Source organism: Nyctibius grandis, chromosome 3 (assembly GCF_013368605.1).
Source record: "Nyctibius grandis isolate bNycGra1 chromosome 3, bNycGra1.pri, whole genome shotgun sequence".
NCBI classification, from domain to species: Eukaryota; Metazoa; Chordata; class Aves; order Nyctibiiformes; family Nyctibiidae; genus Nyctibius; species Nyctibius grandis.
In genome coordinates this window covers 59,097,935-59,114,635 of record NC_090660.1, presented here as the reverse complement: position 1 = coordinate 59,114,635, position 16,701 = coordinate 59,097,935, and the positions used below count along the sequence as shown (strand labels likewise).

At 43.1% G+C, this 16,701-nt stretch overlaps 1 protein-coding gene across 1 annotated transcript in view; it reads right to left on the bottom strand.

Moving 5' to 3' along the window:
- GREB1L (GREB1 like retinoic acid receptor coactivator) overlaps positions 1 to 14,638 on the bottom strand; it is a 146,623-nt gene extending 131,985 nt beyond the window's left edge. Inside the window, exon 1 of the mRNA XM_068396532.1 lies at positions 14,589 to 14,638. The gene's annotated coding sequence lies outside the window, so the exon portion shown is untranslated. The remainder of the gene's footprint in view (positions 1 to 14,588) is intronic.
- Between the last annotated feature and the right edge of the window lie 2,063 nt (positions 14,639 to 16,701).

Genomic DNA, 16,701 nt, shown 5'->3' with positions numbered 1-16,701 from the left:
AACGTAGCATCATGGAAATACTCCAGGAAAGAGTTTCACTGACCAACAGAAATAACAGTGACTATCGCTGTCCTATTGCATTGAGGGACTTCACTCTCTTTTTGCAGGTATTACCTGTCTCCTTACACACATGCCTCACTTTTTCTTCAGCAGATACCTGGAACTATGAACCTCTTCCCTGAATGCTGAAATTCAGGGCAGGGAAGGAAATAGTATTGGAATGCTTAACAAATAATGGCAGCTACAGAGGACACGCACATATTTGCACGTGCATGCACCTTGTACCCTGCACGCATAAAACTGAAGGAAAAACATAGGCTTCTGCAATATAAATAAAGCATATAACTTAAAAATAATCTAATCGGAGTTCAAATCTATCCAGCACCCTCCTACTAAGCAAACATCGGGAGGTACTCAGAGAATGATTTTCTGACAATTAAGCAAGAACAATAGCAAATATTCCATTTGCAGTTAAGAATCTGGGTTTTGTTTTCGCAGAAACAGTGGGGATTTCTTCAACAGTGACTTCAATTAACTTCTGCTGCCCCCCCACTGCCAAAGGGCTTAACATGCCCAAAACCATGGCTGCTTTTCCTCAATGATTTCAGACTAAAAAAAAAAAAAAGGCATTATTACGTCCTCTTTAAAAAAATGTTTCAATTATATTTATTACACTCACCTACCATACTGACGGGCACTCCCCAAGAGGGAAAAAACAAAAACAAAAGAAAACCACAACACAGATAAATAAACCTCAGCAAAACCACAGTTAGTGGCCTTGGAAGAACCAAAAACTCATTAACCATTTAAAAAAAAAAAAAAAAGAAAATTTGAAATTAATAGCTCTGTTTTGTGGTTGCCACAAGCCACTCTGCTGATTCAGGGCAATGTCACCAACAATATTCTTATCTGTAAAGGGTAACAATCAATTGTTTGACAGAAACAAAGGAGAGCTCAACAGGAAATCAACCAGCTCGGGACAGATGGTCACTGAATCAAGTTTCACCCCTCCCCTCTCCAAAAATAGGCTTAAGAGGCATTTTCTGTTACCAAGCAACAGCCCAAAGGAAGGCATAAATCTTTTCCTACGTGTTATTCCCCTCCTCCCCGACACACATACATTTCAGTCTACTAGGGCGGTATGTTTGTGGGTTCATTTTTTAAATAACAGGTACGAGGGTTTATTCTGTGCAACGACAACACGTTTCTGCGTGCCTACTAGCCACTTTTCCTTTTGTTAACCAAGAAGGTGGCTAACTGTAACCATGCCATGAGAGCTACCATGAAGGTGGGTTATAAGCAGGGGTTCAGTGCTAGTTAGTAACCCCTCCATGTTCGGCCAAGGTTCACTGGAGACCTGAGAAATTACTCCCCTGAGCAGGACAATTCCCAACGATTGTTTTATATAAAACTGATATGACCCTGATCGCACCCTGACAAGAGAGATGACCTTTTCTTAAAAGTCATCATAAAACCCTGTACCTGCTTTGACCCACAAAAATCCATAAAATTTAATCCCCAAAAAGCACCACCGTATCTTTAATGTAACGTACAGACCAGGAGACTTTCAAATCATTTGAATATTCGGAGCATTAATTCTCTAGTACATTAACCACCCTAAGTGTGAATGAGCTACTCGGGGTAAGGGATGAGTAAGAAAAGATAATCAACATTGACTTTTCTGCTGGGGCAGGGGAGGAAAGAAGAAGGAGGGAGGAAGGGACCCGATGTGGCTGCTTGTGGAGAGGAGGGGGAAGAGAGCAGAAAAGGACAGTGGCTCTGAAATTCATATTAGCATCCAGAGAACAAACCAGTTGGTTTGACCCCCTATCATACAAACTGGTAACAGGCCCAGCAGGCCACAAAAAGAGATGTAGTTAAATTTAGCCATACAAAGAGCAATCTGCAATAAAATTAAAGAAAAAAAAATGTTTACAATTATGACCCTCACAAATATTAAATGGAGAAGAAAAAGTTTCACTTCAGCAACAAACTGGGTAATCATCCTTTAAAAGCGCAGAGCCGGGATTACCACTGACACTTACTTAGACTACTAAAACATATGGCCAAATAAAAAAAAAAAAAAAAAAAAGAGAGGGTATGGGGGGAGGGCAAAGGCTGTGACAGCATGTGGCCTGCAAACGCTTTATTTACTCCCTCCTCAACTACCGATTGCTTTAGCCAGCTGAAGACCTTCTGCGAGACATAGCCTAGCCTATTTTCACTGCGTATTTCATACACTCCTTCAATACCAACGCAGATACCAGTTAGCACCACTACGGTGGGTAAATAGAGCGCCAGCCATGAGCTGCTTCGCAGAGGAAGGGCCTTGGACTTTCAAATCCATTTCACCACAAAGCCATCTCAGTGGAGACGCTGCCCCGGCTCTCCGCACATGGCAACCAGACGTCGCAGGGAAACCGGAGACAGAGACGTTTAAATTCAGTTAATTAAAATTAACTGAAATTAAACAAAAGGTTTGAACACAAAAGCCAAATTAATAACTGTTTGTATGTATGCCAAGAACACCATTTGGTCTATTATGGCTAAAGCTTACTGACAGAAGCATGAAGCTCAACAGCCCAAGGTCCTGACAGGAGACTCGAACTAAGGACCCTCTAGGCTCAGCCACAGAAGACCATAACGGCTAATCATTACTGTATATAGTGCTTAAAAAATCCCAGGACACAACCATCCTTGTTTTAGAGATAGGGAAAATGAGGCATGGAGAAGCCATGTGCCTTCTCTCAGTCACAGTATTCAGAAGTAAAACCAGATCTTCTGCAGACCCAAGTCCATATTGTAATAGCACCCTGAGCATTCAAATGAAAGCAAGTTGTTATTTATGTAAATTCACGGCCAACAACAACATTTTTACAGCTGTTTTCCTTGCTTTTTCACAGCTTAGTGAGAGCCCTGTAGCTGAAATCCACTTCTTCACTGAAACTAGTCTCTCTGCTCAGGCAGGCAGCGATAGTTATCCCACAGTTATTCAGGAATGGATATACCCGTTTTTCTAACACAGTCAGAATTTTACTAAATAAGACACAAAAAACCTACAATTTTTCTCTAATGCATGTTAGTAATTTGGCTTTGGCATATTAAATTAATCACGGGCTGCGATGGTTTTGTTTCTTTTGAACATCAGTATAAATGGTGTGAAATATACCATGGCAACAGAAGCCTCAAGCTCTTTACGTGCTACTACATAATCCATCATATGGGGAAAAAACGCTACAATGTTGTTTTGCAGAAGCATTTTTCATAGTTTTAGAAGAGTCTCTCTTACATTCACAAATATATGTCCTTTACACCGCTCTGCCATGATAAGAGAGAGATAACCACATAAAAGGGGAAAGAAAGGTTGTTTCCTTTTCCCCTTTTACGTATGCCATCATGCTTTTCTTCAGTGACCCAAGAAATTTCCATATTCAGCCAAGGTGGAATCCCCAGACACGTTGCATGTTTTTTGGTCGAAATGTAAAAGGATGCAAGTTTACCTCAAATCTCTCTCAATAATTCTACGATTTTATGAAGTGAGGTCTGAGGAGCCCGCTTTCCAGTATCTTTTTCTTAAAAAAAAAAAAAATCACAACAGATTTTCTTTGGATTCTCTATCTCTCAAATTGCTAGTTTAGAACTCTAAGTCTTCTAACTCAATCTATTATTATATTAACTTGACTCTATACCTTGAACTAAGCCATTCTCCAGCGAAATACAGCATGTATCTGTAAATGATCCGAACAAATTCTCATCTTTTTTGCTATGGAACATAATAGCAATTGGCCATGTTCAGAACACAAGAACATTCCTCAGTTACCTCTGACCTGCTCAGGTCAGATGTACTAAGCTTTAGCTAAAGTTACAAAAACATGTTTTCTCAATAGCAAATAACTCAGTGGTAGCAGAAGCGGAACCCAAAGATCAATTGAATACAAAAATTTTATTAAAATCGTAATAGTAGTGCTTCTCTCCAATAAAGGACGGGAAGAGGAATAGAATGGTAAAAAACAGTGATCATCAGTTACAATCTGTTAAGTAAAAATAAGCCTAGCTGTAGAAACAGAGAAAGAATTACAAAACATCAGGGATAGGTAAGCCAGTAATGACTGCAGATATGTCACTGCAAGCCTCATTTCTAAAACAAAGACAATCACAACTGGAATACTACCCTTCATATGGCTGTATGGTGACATTGCATTTAACTGTTTACTCACCAGTTTGACATCAACCCATTTCAAAAGAGGCCATTTCCCTTAAACTATTTTCTCCTTACATATTCATAGTGTGGGGCTATTTTTCCTGGCACACATAGTGACAGTATGGACACAAGAAGATTCACCAGTGTATTCTCTAATCTCTGCACGCTGGCTGAAAGAACAGTTTATGTGATTTATTCCAGATCAGAAAGGCACTGTGACAACACACAGAACAGACCTCATTTTCAACAAGCATTTTTTAATGAGACATTTATCAGTCCCTCTCAGCATGAACTGCATTTTGGAACAGGGAGAACAGAATTGTTTTAATGAATTCATCCTGAGGCCCGCCTGCTTCCAGGCACTGCCCTCAAATACACTCGTTTTCTGTCCTTGGGGCAAAGGTTTAGTTATGGATCATAAAACAGTTCTGTTCTCTGGCCCTTGTTAACTTGCCAGTCAACTTCTTCCTAAAATTGGGTTTCTCAAAGAACATGGAACCTCTAGTTGCCAATTTCTAGTTCTTCTTTCCCCCTTGCTTTGTTTTTTGGAAAACCTCAACTTCACACAGTTTATTCAGATAATCATTTGAAGCAGAAAAAGGTATGTTGTCATCCAGCCTCCTCCATTCCTCATTTCGTAACTGGAACTAAAAAGTACAACCCCCTTCTCTCCACACTTGGCTGTTTTTCCTCTACATATGGATTATGTTCAGCTAGAATATGGCAGCTAGAGGGAAGCTGCAACCCACATACTGGATCATCACATAAGCATCAATATGCCCAGAAAAAGAAAACATACGGACACTCATACAACTCAGTTACCCGAAAGATGCACAAGGGCATGTAATTGAGAACAGCAATTCCCAAACCTCACCAATTAACAAAATAGTAAGTAGAAGTGATTGATTGAAACAACATAAACAAATATCTCTTTTTTATGCATGCTTTCTTTTGGTCCTGAAAAGGTTTAAAATTAATAGTACTGGGCTTATTTTAAGCTTCCTTGGAGTAAAATGTTCGATTATGACTATTAATCTAGAAAGACTGACTTTAGACAATGCATCAAATTCAATCCATCAGGTATCATTATTACCCTTTGATGATCAATCTTCCATCCGGGCAGGCCAAACAACCTCTTATGGAGTCACTCAAGCTTTGCAGACTTCCTACTAACATATGCCCAGCGAGGCCTCAATCACCAGACCATTTCTGGGTTGCCATCCAGTAACATGACAAGACCTGCAGACAGGTGCCAGTAACAGGACTCACTGTGTCTCCCCGTTGATGTGTGTGACTGGATATGCAATCAGCACGTATTGCTGATGACATATAGAAAGCACATCTAGCACACAGCAGAAAAGTGGCCAGAAAGAAGGTTACCAAAACAGTTCATGCTGCCAGTAGCCTGTTCCTTGAGTATGTTTGCAAAGCCTTCAGGCCAGATAAATTATTTCAGGAAGCTGTATCCTACCAAGAGGTACTACTGCCTGGTTTTATGGGTTTTGTACTACCCTACTTTACAACAAACAACAGAATCACAGAATAATTTGGGTTGGAAGGATCTCTGAAGGTCAACCAGTCCAACCTCACACTCAAGGCAGGCCCACATTGGAAATCCTGTGAAAATAAAACACTGTTCTGATGTATTTTGGTTCATGGCTGATCTGCATCAACAGTTTTTGCTCATCAACCTGTCAAATTTAAATGTGAGGTTGTCAGTAGGTCTCAGCTAGACTACAATGAAACAAGAACTGAAGGCCCGTTTCTTAAAAAGTCTGAGGCATAAAATACAGTTTTTCTCAAAGAAAATGAAATGTTTTGTTGATGCAAATACTTCATCTGTTTCCCAATATGCAGTTTTTGCAATTTGGACAAACTATTAATGAACTGCAAAGTAAAGATCCACTCATGTGTCAAGGTTATACATTGAGGTTCATGCTGTATTTGTTTATATAGTGCATCAGAATAGAGAACACAAGCTTAGAGATATCAGTATCATCAGAAGTATCAAAACTGTGCAGCATCTGCTGCATTCCTCTCTCTTTTTCAGCCCTAAGACCCTGAACTGCATGTTATTGAATTCAAAGTTGAGCCCATTTTCACAGGACAATTCAATTAAAAAGCATCTGGAAGAATACTGCGTTTTACTGAACGTTAAGTCCCAGATCCAATTCTCATTTATTTACACTGCTGGGACTGCATCCTTTAAACATGGTGATCAAAAGCAACCCTTTTTTTCCCCCCCTTTAAACAGATAGCAACAATAGTAGGATGAATTTTCAACTGTTTTGAACCTACAGGTTATATAGATTTGCCTTTTTCAGCAGGAGGAACTCTGGCAACACACACATGCAACTTCACAAGTTCAACTCAGCAGTTAATCTGTCTGGCCTTAGCACATAATCAGAAATGGATTTACTACAGTGACAGCAAATGGAGCTGAAAACCTACACTGCACTGTGCAGGGGAGTGCTTAACCCTCATCACAAGCACAGCCTCCCTCTTTCTACACCAAATCCACATCACAACTGGAGTCACCCCAAAGCCAGGCCTGACAGAAAGCCAGCCAGCTGTGCTGCAGATGAAAACTGAGCATCCATCTGCACAGCCATCAGGCACAAGGCATCTCTCAATAAAACAACCATGCTGGACAGTCAGCAAGCAAACACTGTTCATTATGATAGCTGAGAGCAGCCAAAAGAAAGCTTTTTTTTTTTTTTTTTTTCCTTTTTTTCTCAGGCTTTTCTGCCACAAGGTCACATCTGCTGTTCAAAATTAAAGTGGTTTTTCATGGTGGCTTTTGTTTAAGAGCTTCTGAGGCATACTGTTTTGAATAGCATTACTAGTGGCACATCTACTACACACTAAGAACACCTGGTCTAGTCATCTACACCTGTAAAGGCAAACTGTGAACACAATGTGAGAGATCAGACCAGCATAAGCCATCTCCGCCAAGCAATCATTAAAGAATCCTATGACCCATTAAGACACTGGACCATTATATTAGACCCCAGCATCTCTAATTCATGTTCTTTTCTCTTTCAGAGATATATAGATATATAGATATATAGATATATATATGTACATGCACACACACACTATCCTCACTAGTTTGTCAAGTCTACAGCTTAGAGGACTTCTGGAGGACGCAACTGCCTATGCATTTTCCATGCAGCACCCGGAACACTCTCAGGCACATAGTAAGTAAGAAAGGTATTACTAAGTTAATGCTACAAAGCAAAGAAATCTGAATGTTTAGATGTCCTGCTGTTTCATGAGGAAACATTGCATAGCTCTTGACACAAAAGCTTGCGACAGCTAATGTTTTAATCTTGATGCCCTTGAAATCCAGTTTGCCTCCCACATCTGCTAAAATCATGATTGTGGACCTGGAGGAAGGTGGTGAAATAACAATCTGGCAGGCAAGTCATCTTCCCCCTCACCAAGAGGCTTGAAAACCGAGAACTGACTCTCCTAATCCAAAAAAAATTTGGCAAGAGCTAACCTTCAAAATTTGCTGAAACCACTGCAGTCAGGACTGTGAGGATATGCATATTTTCTGCTCTGAACTTCTGCTTTTAAATACCCCATCGGTAGTTCTGTGTGCCTGTATCCAAGGCATTAAAGTCTTCTTGGATGCCTTTGCCCTTTCCCTCCCCTTCCCTGAGGTTTTTCTTCAAAATTGCTCCTCTGTGAGCTGGTACTGATCACTTGCTAATCACTTGTTCTCATGGTCAGAATTTTTCCTCTAAGAGATTAAGATTAGAAAGAGTAACAACAACATCTTAACGTTTCATCTACACAAATAAATTTTTGAAAGCATTTTTTACAAGATTAGGAAAGCACCATGTTCTTAAATGTCATATACAACACAATCGGCAGGAAGCTGTTTCCCTTTTCTTGATGCAGTGAAGGGCATTGTAGCTGTAAAAAAAAAGACCTAATTCCCAGTCTTCTCAAAGGAATCCCCTAGTTGCACTAAGAATTTCATTCTATATAAGTGGTTTGAAGAAATTACAAGATTAAGCTTCCTTTATGAAACAGCTGTTCTCAAAATGGACTGAAAGTGTGAAAGCACAGGAGAATAAAGCCACCTAAGGCTCTAAAGGAACACAGAATTTGGGGGGCTTCCTGACAAGCCACAGGAAGATGGTCAATGAGGCAGGAACAAAAGCAGTAAAAGTAGATGGCATGATCTCCTGAATGGCAAGACTGAGATGTAATCATGCACTGTGAAACACCATACTACAAACAACACCTTATCACCAAGGAGATAGTAAGCTGAGAACTAATAGCAACGAAGTACTATATGAGCAGTGGAGGGCTGCAAGGCAAAGGACAGGGAAGGAAGCACTTGGCTCTCTGCAAATCCCAAACCGACAGCCATCAACACAAGGTTTTGCCACATATGCTCTTCCTCCTAAGACATCAGTAACAGTAGGGGGTAGGGTAGGCAACAGTAAGGCTTATAAAGCTCTGCCATGAATGTCCCTGTTTCACCAGTGACTCCAGTGTAAAGAGGTGGTTGCCCAGATCCCTTACAGCGTCAGAAGCAGTCGAACTCAGCGATTGGCAACTGCTCTTCCTTACCACTCCAACAGCTCTCTGAAGTCGGTAGGATGGAGGAAGCTCCAAAGAGCTCGGATCTCACTAAGCCAAGGATGCTATGCCACATTCCAGTTTTTAAAAAGTGATGATTTCCTCTTTTTTAGGAAGATTGTGGAGGATCAGGCACACAGCAATATCCAAACACACTACTAATTACTCTCAACTGATAACACAACAAGAAATCGACCATAAAACACAGAGTATACATAGTCTCACTGAGCATTGGCATTAAAATTGCAGATGAACCACCTCTATCTTTTAAAAGACAACTGGAATTAACAGGGAGAAAAAAAATCCACCCAATTAAAAGCATAACTTAACTATCAAACTCGCAGAAAAGGTCTCTTTATGTTCCCTTATGTCTAGAGACCTGAGAGTCTACAAGAAAGCAAGTTTCAAAGTTGGAGGTAGCATTACAAAAGAAATGGAAGGGGAAGCCTAGTAACTCTCAAATATGTAGAAAGTTAGAAGGAAAACTTTTTCATATGCACATTAATGCTTCTTTATGAAGCCAAATTTAAATGCTGTACGGTTCTAGAGAAAAACAGCAGCCTAAACTGTCTTCTAAAGAAGGCTACTGATCTCTCTGAAATTTTGGTGGTGTACACTCTATTCAACAGAGAAATCAGTGCTGCGGAGGGAGATGCAGCAGAATTCAGTGCAAAAAGACAGAGGTACTAGAAAAATATTCAATTGCATTTGCCACCCTAAATGCATCAGTTTAAAACAGTCAGACATCTAACTAACCCTAACAACTTCACGCTGTACGTTCCAGGGAAGCCCTATTACTTTTGGTAAAATGCACAGATGAGTCTTCATTTAAAGAAAAAAAAAAAAAAGAAGGCGGCAAAAACCTCCCAGTATTAATAGAATGCATTTCAGACCACAGTTAATTTAGTAACTAACTTCTTCACTTGCCTCAAAGTGCTCTGCTCAGATCACGCCAACAGTCTTGAAAAGAGCTAATTACAGACTGGGATGGAGATAGGAGGGAGAGAGAGAGAGAACAGGATCTTTGCACAGCATTTTATAAAACTAGTCACTCCAGGCTCGTTCATGGAACCACTACAACAGATGTCTGGTAATCTCTTAAGTAACAGTATCTTAAGTCTGCCCACACTGTTTTGCTGTTCACAGCTTCATCATGTTGAAAAACTACCTCAAAATAACCGCTCTAGAACCTTACATGGAGAATATTAATTGACCAATTCTATCAGATCTTGTCATACTGACTCAGGCTGCTTCCTACCATCTTACTCTTCTGGTCATTTTATGTCACTACATACAGTTCTTCCAATCTTATATTTTATGAACATTTTATTAGTTACTGTAATATAACTGCAATTTAAAAAAATTAAACATTTATTAAATGCCAATTAACTAAAGCATTTGACAATACGTGCTGTGAGATCTTCATATTAGGTACAGGGGGTTTTTTTTATTAACCTCTGAAGTGCCATGGAACTTAAAATGCTAACTCAATGAGAATTACATTAAATACACTTCAATGAAGGTAGTCATTTACACAATTCTCTATGGCCTCTCATGTCGCAAAAGAATTTCACAGAAGCTGTGACATTACTGTGTGACATAGTAAGGCAACAGAAATCAGCTGATATGGCTTCAGGAGTCACTCAAAACAAAAATAATTATATTTTAATGCAATGTCTACAAGGAACTCCATACTTCTATTTGACTCTTCCAAGCCAACCGCAGCAGTGTACAAAATTTGGCTGTTCCCATTGTGAATAAACACTGTTCCAAATTTCTGTCATCCACAAGTTCCTCCAGCAGATATTCTGTGTTTTTTTCTTTTGGATTATAAAACCATTAATTATTCTATTAAAATATTAGGAGCCTAATTCTACTAGATAGTTCACCACTATAAGCACCTTCACAGCACGGCTCCTCATTTTTAGGTCATCTTCACTACCTACCTGCAAGTTCGAATCCGTTAACAGGGGCTGTATCAGCCATGCTCAGACTTGCAAATGAGCCTCTGTAATGACTCAGTGAAAATTCATTTACTAGTTCTCTCCTTATTAAATGAGGATATTTTCAGAGTTCTTAGAAACAAGATGTGTTCGGGATACACAAGACATAAAAATGGTCCATGAAGATATCTCCACGTAGAATACAGCATGAAACAAAATGATCGTGTTTGGAATTTTTAAAAAATGAAACTGAAACTTTATTAGGCAAAAGTGTTTTGAACAAATATTCTTACAAGCAACACTTTTCACAACACTTTAAGGAATGTCATGACAAGACAGGATTTGAGGAAAGTCAATGATTCTTGGAGAAAATAACACCACATTAATTGTAAAAATTTAGTGTTGTTTTATGACTGCCACTGTAATCTGTTTCAGAATATCAGAGATATCTTAATCACTTACTGTATCTAATGAACTCTAGTTCACGAATTCTCTAAAAGACATCATTGTCAAAATGTCAAGGCTTATTACTCCTTCATTTGTCAGTCTTCTTGACAGTCCTCCTTTTCAAGAGTCCGTTTTAGAAGCTAAGGAAAATGTCTTCTGCATTACGTGCGAGAAATGATTATGCAAGAATAGGCTAAACACTTAATGTCCCAAAGACTCTATCCATCTGAGGTATAAAACCAAAAATATAAAATGTTTTTTACGTTAATGATTCTGCAGCCCGTTCTTCAAGAGTAAAGATGTGATGCCTTAATATCATGTCCAAGCTCCAGGTTTTGTTAATTACATCCTACCTACCTAAATGCCCCCTGTAGTTTCAATTAGACATGGTATTCTTCTTCACTTCCCGTCTTGATTATTGTGCACTGTTGCTAAGCGCTAGTTAACAGTTGCCACGTTCACCCGAAGCTGGCTGCACTGGTCATTCAAAGAATTAAATACAAAACATATGGTACAGAACCATACAAAGCATAAAAGCACTTTTAAAAACCACTCTAAAATGCTTAATATTAAAGATACTACAAAAGGTTACACCGCTGAAAGTAAAATCCTCACAGTTCTATGCCCACTTAAAATTTCCTAGAAACATTGAAAATTATAGAGAAATGCATGCAAAGCTCTTTTTTTTTTTTAATATATCATTAATAAGATTTCCTAGAGTATATTTTTGACATTATGCTGAATCTAGTTTTACACTGAATGAACAGCGTAGCATTCATAATATGATAGGCTTCATGGTACAGAGATTTTTCCAGATTTCCCTTAAAAAATAGTTTAATTCTCTATATCCCATAGCAACTAATTAGAGTCTCCTAAATTACACTACCAAGTTTTCTTCTTCCTTGTATCTGCAAAATACTTTGGACATGACTTACTGAATCGCTAAATACCAACACTGATACTTACGTGTTTAAGAAGACCTTGAATCAAATGTGCTTTTTTGAATTCTAGACAAACTTTTCATACAGTCAGATCACCCCTCCTTTCATCTGTGATGTCCTCATGTGATCTTAAGAAACTTCACATATTTTAATTATCCCAGTAAAAGCTCAGTAATCAGGTCGCCTATTACTGCTTACTTCCTTTAGTGTTACATCCTGGGCTTAAAAACTGCCTTACCAAGAAATCACCACTGTTTCTGATTGCTGCATTATCTACAGCCAAACCCAACTAATAAAATTCCTGGTACCTACATACTGTTTTTTATAACTAAATTATTTTTCTGTTAAACACCTTAGCCAATAATTTGTTTTACACAAACACTACCAATAACAAACAAAAACATAACAAATACGGTGTATCTGTATTAACAGATATGCAATTAAACCTTCAGGGTTCGGAGCCCAATCCTTTAAACAGGCAGGCACATATTGAACATTATTCATTGACTTTCTGGAGCATTTTATTGGAAATACTTGAGAATACAGGAGAAGTATGCATATGTTCAAAATCCACAAGTGTTAAAATGAGGAATAAATAAACATTTCTCAACAGCTCTGAGAATCCTCACACAATCCTTATTCCTTTGCAAAGAGGTATTTAAAAAGTTAATCCACCAGCTCCATAAGTCCTTTTGTCCTACTCACAAGTAAATTCTTCAGCATAACGTTTAATATTTTAAAATAATTTTTTAAATCTCACTAGTGCTTTTCAAACAATAGGAGACCCACCCTTGTTTTTCTTTAGAGGGCACATCCCAAACCCCTTAACAAAAACCAAACTTAATTGTGTGTTACAGTATTTAACAGTGCAGAAAGCTTTTACCTGTTCTATCAGAGGCCACATATATAACTATACCTGCAACTGAAATTCGCACCTACTCGCTTCACTCTCAGCTCTAAACAACAGTAATAACTGTAGTAAAACATTGTGCTTCAGTTATTCCTAGAGTCAGGAAATGAAAGACAGCACTTTCTTCTTCAGCAGCCTTTTATTTACATCTTTTAAAAAGCTCTTTGTAACAAGGTATCAATCAAGTACGAAGAATATGAAATATTATTTTAATAATATTTAAAATATAATTCAGTGGAAAAGTCGTAAGAATCACCAATTCAAAGAGAGCCAAACAAAATTATGTAAAAAAGGTCACACCTTCAGGGTATTTAAAGCAAACAGACTGACAAGCAGTAGACAGGGGAAGTATTTTTCCACCAGGTAACTTAAAAAGTCTCCTGCACTTTAAACGCATCTGACCATTGGTAATTCTTAAATTTCATAATAAGGATAAACATTTGCAGGCTTGGGGCCTAAACGAACTGCAGCCCTTGGCCCACCCTCCGGGTTGGCCAAAATCCTATGGTTTAAACAAAGTTTTAATCTTTCAGAGACGTCAGGAACGCGCCGGGACGCGCTGGGCAGGGCCGGGCCGGGCCGGCTCCCGGCGGCACCTCGGCGCTGTCGCGGGCGGTGGGGCGGCCCTTCGTAAACCTGTCAGCGGCCTCGGAGAACCGGCGCTCGGCCCATCGCAGCCGGCTTTTGCCCTCTACCTCTACTTCCCAACAGCAAACAAGTCCTGTCGATCGCCCGTCACCACGGTGAAGGGAATCGCCGAAGGGCCGCCTGTGACAGGGCCCGCGACGGCAGCCTGCGCTCGGTGCCCGCCAGCGCTGTTACTGCCCGTTGAGCTGCCGCGTCTCTAGGGGACACCGCCGCCCCTCCGCGACAGGGACAGTCCCCTCGGGGAAGGAGACACAGCACCTTGTCCTCCCCTCCTCAAAACCAGCCTGCACATGTCGACAAATGCCCCCGAAACAACCCCGCATCCCGCCCGGGCCGCCCACCGCCGGCGCTTCCCCTCTCAGGCGAAGCCTCCCCCGGACGCGGAGGGCGAGGCAGCCGAGCCCCCTGCTGGCGGCCGCCCGCATGGCAGCGCGGGGCGGGGGAGCTCGCCGCTCGCCCGCTCTCCAGCAGAACCACCTGCACCCCCCGCGCCCACCCCGCCCGCCTCCCCGCCTCTCCCCGGGGCTTTGCTGCCTGCCGCCCTCCTGCCGCACGCAGGGGCGGCTTTGGTCCCACAGCCGCCCGGCCAGGGCTGTGCCGCCCCTGCCTTGCCCCGTCAGCGCGGGGTCATTTCCCCCCCCGGTCCAAAACATCGGTAACAAAGGGTCGGAGCCTACCCGGGGGAGGGCACCGGCGACCCGCCGGTGACACCGGCCGCAGCCAGCCGCGCCGCTGGCAGCCCGCAGCCCCCGGTGCTGCGCTCCGCAGGGTGACTGACACCCACCGCGACCCAGTGAGCGGGGCGCCGCTGCCGCCGCCCCGACCCGCTACCTTTGTGCCCTCCCCAGAAACCGGCGAGAAGGCGAAGTAAAACCCCGCGCCCCCCGCCTCTCCCTTACCTTGCTGGGCAGAGAGAGAAGAAGTTGATGCGCTCTCCTTCCACCCCCCCCTCACTTTTTTTAAAATTTTTTTTATTTTATTTTTTTTTATTTCCCCCCCCCCCTCTTCCCCTCACACCGAGCAACCGCGCTCAGCAGTCCTGCCCAGCGCCCTCGGTGCCGCCGTCTCCCTCCGGGTCTCGGTCTCTCTCTCTTTCTCCGGCGGGAGGAGGGGAGGGGAGGCGAGGGGAGGAGAATGGGGCGGCACCGCCCCTCCTGCTCTGACAGCGGGGGAGAGGGGTCGGGGGGGCGGCGGGCGAGGGGAGCGGGCGGAGGCCGCGGGGGAGCCGCGCTCAGGTGAGGGGGTGTCCAGGGCTGAGGAACGGCCTCCCCGTCCCGGGCCAGGCCCCAGGACGGCGGGGCTCTAAGGGGGGCGGCCGTGTCGTGCCAGGGACTGAGGTGATGGGTCGGGAACGGGCGCTGGGGTGGACACGGGTGAGTGGAGGAGGGAGGCGGAGGGCAGTGAGACCTGGGACATGGCGGCCGAGGCTCGGTGAGGAGACAGCGAGCTGGGGTGCTTCCAGTCAGGGAGGGAAGGGCTGAGGCCTTGCACGGAGGGGAGCCAAGGAGGGAGCTGGGAAGCGTCAAAACCCTGTCAGAGATCCACCCTGTCAGCGTGGCTTGGTGGCCGGGGGAGGCAGAAGGTGGCACTGGGAGTGCCATCTGCGCTACCCTGCGAGAGGCGGCCCTGCGGTGCGGGCCAGTCAGGGCGGTGGGCAGAGTTTAAAGTTGGAGGGGTCACCTCGTGTTTTGTTGTGGGTTTAGTTAGCAATGGAGGTAGCCCAAGAGCGGTAAAGTAGAAGCTGAAGGGGCTTAGCATGCTAGGAGGATGCTAGAGACAGACTAGCGAAGGGTGCTGTGCGCGTACTTGTGTTGGAGATTAAACTGAACAGGGCTCTATTTGTGAACAGAGAAGGACTAGTGGGAGATGTGAGGGTCGGTGGCCGTCTTGGGAATAGCGACCACGAAATGTTAGAGTTTTCGATAGTGGGGGAAGTAAGGAGGGGCAAGAGCAGAACTTCTGCCTTAGAATTCCACCGGGCAGACTTTAGCCTGTTTAAGAGGTTGGTGGACCGAGTCCATTGGGAGTCGGTCCTGAAGGGCAAAGGAGTCCAGGAAGGCTGGACATGCTTTAAAAGGGAATTGCTAAATATTCAGGAGCAGGCTGTCCCAGTCTGTAGGAAGACAAGCTGTCGGGGAAAATGACCGGCCTGGTTAAACAGAGAACTTAGGCTAGAACTTAAGGAAAAAAAGAGAGCCTGTTTGCTCTGGAAGAAGGGTCGGGTAACCTGGGAGGTCTATAGGGACGTGGCCAGGTCGTATAGGGAGAAGATTAGAAGGGCCAAGGCTCAATTAGAGCTTGATTTGGCTGCTACAGTCAAAGATAACAAAAAAAGCTTTTACAAATACATCAACAGCAAAAGGAGGGTCAAGGAGAGCCTCCACCACTTGCGGTGGAGGGTAGTGTAGTGTCAGGGGATGAGGAAAAGGCAGAGGTGCTCAATGCCTTCTTTGCCTCTGTCGTTAATGTCAAGACTGGTTGTCCTCAGGAGACTCGGCCCCCAGAGCCTGAAGTTAGGGACGGGGGGCTGTGTGAACCCCCCGTAATCCAGGAGGAGACAGTTAGTGACCTGCTGTGCCAGTTGGACACTCACAAGGCTATCGGCCCGGATGGGATTCACCCCAGAGTAATGAAGGAACTGGCAAATGAGCTTGCCAAACCACTCTCGATTATCTACCGGCAGTCCTGGTTAACTGGAGAAGTTCCAGCTGACTGGAAATTAGCAAATGTAACGCCCATCTACAAGAAGGGCCGGAAGGACGATCCAGGGAACTATAGGCCTGTCAGCCTGACCTCGGTGCCAGGCAAGGTGATGGAACAGATCATCCTGAGTGCCATTACACGGCACATGCAGGACAATCAGGGCATCGAGGCCAGCCAACATGGATTCGTGAAAGGCAGGTCCTGTTCAACCAACCTGGTTTCCTTCTATGACAAAGTGACTCGCGTAGTAGATGAGGGCAGGGCTGTGGATGTAGTCTGTCTAGACTTCAGTAAGGCATTCGACACTGT